Genomic DNA, 4510 nt, shown 5'->3' on the forward strand with positions numbered 1-4510 from the left:
TATGTCGGTGGAGGCGTGGGTAATGGCTGTGTGTGTGAGCTGGGGCTTTGAAGTATGTCGGTGGAGGCGTGGGTAATGCCGTGTGTGTGTGTGTGTACATTGAGGAAATGGGGGAAAAATAGGCCACATTTGGGTGTTGTACAAGGATTTGCTCATTCTAATTCTCAACTCTTTAATTTCACGTTGGTGAAAGTTGAGATATCGGCGGCGATGGGCTTGAAACGTTTCTTTGAAGTAGAAGGGAAGAATGTTTGACAGAATGATTAGGCCACTCCGAAATAGGTTTATCATTAAACCAGGTCTTTCTTCATAATTTTTAAAATCTTTTTTTCGATTTGAATCGCATAAATTTGACAGCTATATATGTGTCTGACAGAATAACCGTCTTTTTGTTTTGAGGTTTCTACTTTACATAGGAATAAGCTCGAACCGGATTGAATAATGGATGAATCGATGCTGTTCGTTTTGTGATAATATTTCGGAGTATCTCTCGTAATTAGAACCGTGCTGAAATCGACAACTAATATGCATTATGATTTTAACGAATAATAGAAATTCTTCATGGATAATAAGGATAGACAAATGGCACTTGAATAACATACTGATGAACAGAAAAGATTCGAATTCATATTGCGGTGAAATTAGATATTTGATTCCCAGAGTCTTTGGTTTACTGCGTTTTCTTTAGAATTGAGCTCGATATAAAAAAATCTACTGGCTCGTTGAAAAATGTAATTCCTTGCAATGCGTAATGCGTACTTTTTCTCGTATTAGCTTTACTTACTCGTAGAATGGTAATAAATTACTTGTATATTGGAAATTAAACAAAATATTCTAAAATTTCTATATCTCTTTTAAAACCTGCCTTTTAATTTAAATTTCAGCTCGCGGTACCAGGTTCCATCTTGGGCAGTATTAATTCCGTATACGTATGAAGCATTTCGTTCTTCTAAATACCCCCCCCTCAATATTCAAATTAAAATAAACCTCTAATATGAAAAATATTGTGGATTTCATTCTTTCCTTTCTATATATGAACTCATTCCCCTACTAGACGTTACAACATGGCAACTCGTACGGAAAAAATCGTTCAATTCGTGCTCGCGAATCAATTAATCCTAAAGTGACTAGATATTTTTGAGGTGCAATAAAGTATAATTTCTACTGAATAAAGTAGCAGTCTAATTAAACAACTACAGGTCCAGAAATTATTACGAATTTAGTTTGTCCCATATCAAAATTCGAAAACAGAGGTTTGAATGATTTCGTGTACTGAATGCGGATGGATTCTAATTACCTTTTGAATTGAATGAAAGGAAGTAATCGGCTAAATAAGGGATAGGAAAAGGCTTTGAAATGTAATCGAACTAAGCATTGGAGATATTGTCTTTAAAGGCAGCTATTTTGAACGTATATGAAAGTAAGCAAATTTCGTATTGCATTTCTCTATTAGATACATAAAAAAAATACCTTATCCTTTTCATAAAGCTTTAAAAAACAATCGGTGCAGCTTTAAGGCAAAGGAAATTGTTCCATTCGAGGACAAATTTTTATTTAAAAAAAATAAGCGTGGGATAATCTCTAATTCGTCTTCCAAAATTTAAAATTAAATGCTAAACTGCTAGCTGCCTATTCGTATATTTTTAAACTTTCGAAAAGCTTCTAAGACGCATTGAAATCTGAACACTTGGTGTTTTGATTGAATAAGGAAGAAATCTCTGGGTATTCTACAAAAGTAGCTTTCAAGTGACGAAAGTGCCATAATTATGTGTATTTTACTTGGTATAGTCTAATGAATTAGGAAAGAGCCATAGGGATTGTTTTCTTGTGCCGTTTTTGAAAATATGCAGAATGAATATTTAATTTGATAAGTTTCTGGGATTAAAATAACCTTACAGATCATTAAGCTGCCTTACTAGTACCAGGAAGATTTTGGATACATCCGATTTTTCACTCATTTAAAAGAAATGCAACCTCACAGAAATTAACAACGAAACAAATCCTGCAGTTGTTAGAGCAGCTGTCTACAGACTCTTCAGATGTTTGTTGGAGCAATGAAACAACGCCTTTCCCCATATGTGGAGTAACTACCTTCTCGGATATTGCTAAAAATTGTGTTGATAGCAGCCATCTGGATGGCCAGGGGACTTCATCTCGGTTCCGTACAGAAGTAATATCGGTAAGTTATACTATTTATAATTGTATATCGAAATGAAGATTGGATGCAATAATTTATCAATGGTAATTAGAGCTATAAAAATGTACTTTATTCATTAGTTTTTCTTAGGGTGGACAACTTATCTGTGTCCAAAGCGCGGCGTCAATCACCAGTACTGTTTTCTCGGTTCCATGTACATGTTATCCATCAGTACCGATGGTGGATGAGAGGAAGTATTCTCTTAAGATGACGTCAAAGTACAAGGAATTAAAGGACACAGTAAGTTTTCAAATTATATTTAAACTAACAAGCGGCATGGCGTTTGGAAGCAAATTGTATTCGATTAGTTTAGAAAGTAAGCTTTCTGGAAGTTGCAAAGAGAAGTGAAACATAATTGCCGGGAAACATTTATTGAAATGTGTGTAACCTTTTGAACTACCTCCAAAGTAATTACCGGTATTGAAATGCATGTTATACTATGATGGCTATTTACATGTCATCACTTGGGTAGTACAGGGCCAGGAAATCTCGAATCATTCCAACACGCACTTGTAATAGGACAAAAAAAAATGATTCAAGATAGTTTTGTGTCTATATGGACTGAGGGAAACGCATTTTCTAGAATGAATAAATGTATTACTACTGAAAACAATGCATTTCGATCCTTTATAAATTGTAGTTAATAAACATGCTTCTTGGTAAGATCCACAAATTCGTTTTTCTATTTTTCAAGCGTCTATATACGACATTCCATAAAACTTGAAATGCAACAGTTCCAAAATTAAAACTGAATGTTCCTTAAATGAAATTTCATATAATTTATCACTTAGCATTTTGTGGGTCGGCTTAAAAAAATATTCTAGCGTTTAGCGAATAAACTTGTTATATTAAGTATGAGTAATTATTAAAGGGCAATTAATAAATTAAATGCACGACTCATTTTCCTACATAAGCTTGCAGCTCTCGGAAAAGATTTAGAGTATATTTCTTTAAATCAAATACTTAGATGAATTGTTTAACAAATGCATTTCAAATATTGCTAATAGCTTAATTTTTTTAAAAGAAAAAAAATGAACAGATATGAGCTTAAAGGGCTCCCGTTTTAATCGGGAAATCTTAAATTTCTATCAATGAAGTTGCAAGCAAATTCTTGTCAGATTTTAAAATTTTCGATGTAGATAAAAGTAAAATCCATACATTCTTGCATTTTATAGTATTTTTGATAATTTCATAACTAATTAAACTTTTATCTGATTTTGAAAGGTTTTGAAGCGATTACGGCACAACAGATAACATGGAGCTTCAAGCGCATATTAGAATCCTATGGAATTCGACTAACCGATCAGATTCATTGGATGATTTATAAAGCCTCAAATATTAGACTAAGCTTAATATATCAACTTTGTATAAAAAAATGCCGGAATTTTAAAAATCTGCACAGTGGATTGAAAGCGAGAGAAATAGTTATATTCTCTGCGTATTCCAGGAAAGTGGCTTCTAAGTGACGAGTCTGAACTACGTTGATTTCTTAGTCTGTAGAGGAGAAAACCATGGCCATTACTTCTTAATCTGTCTTCAAAAGATGAACAGAAAAAGCGAATGAGAATTTCAGTTTTTAGAGTAGTAAGAACTTTGGAGATATATCAATTTAAATTACTTTACTTATACCTGAAAGCATTCTGACGGAATACTCCGTTTACTCATGATGGAACGTCTTGTGAATCGAAAGATGCAGAATCTCTTGCAATTGATATTAGAGCAGCGCATTCTGCAAAGACTACATTAGAGGCCATTTAATTGAACAACGGCTTAATACCACTTCTCATCTGTGCAGTGAATAAATACCATTTTGGCTCCAGCCACAAATTCTAAATATTGGAGATGTCTGGATTGGCGGAAAAAATGATACTGAAGCGATATCGGTAAGTTGCGCGGATTACGATAACTGTCAAATCGAATTGAAAATTCTATCCAATCGCTTTTGATTATGAAATAATTACTTATAAAAAAAATGTTCTTATTTCATTAGGTATTCATAGGTCAGACAATTTACGATCATTATGGATGCATCTTTCTTGGGTAAAAGTGTCACCATCAGTAAAAAGGCTTTTTCGGTTCCAGATGCAAGACGTCAACACTCACCAGTTTCCTTAAGATAATTTGAAGTATCAAATTATGGTAAGTTCTGAATCACTATAATAAAATTATCAGAATAGCATAATATTCGGAAACTATTTTATTTGGACCATCTAGAAAATATTCCGAAGGCACAAAATATACGTAAACCATAGTTCCCTGGAAACGTGTTCAGAGGCAGCTAAAATCTAAATTCGAACCGAATTACCGTTCGTG

General features: G+C 33.6%; 1 long non-coding RNA gene across 1 annotated transcript; it reads left to right on the forward strand.

The window, feature by feature from the left end:
• Window positions 1-2327: 2327 nt before the first annotated feature.
• On the forward strand, window positions 2328-4300 carry LOC129960935 (uncharacterized). The gene is made up of 3 exons (XR_008783725.1): window positions 2328-2437; window positions 3422-4080; window positions 4188-4300. It is a non-coding gene; the product is annotated as an uncharacterized LOC129960935 (long non-coding RNA).
• The last annotated feature ends 210 nt before the right edge of the window (window positions 4301-4510 follow it).

The sequence above is a fragment of the Argiope bruennichi genome, chromosome X2 (assembly GCF_947563725.1).
Source record: "Argiope bruennichi chromosome X2, qqArgBrue1.1, whole genome shotgun sequence".
Lineage (NCBI taxonomy): Eukaryota > Metazoa > Arthropoda > Arachnida > Araneae > Araneidae > Argiope > Argiope bruennichi.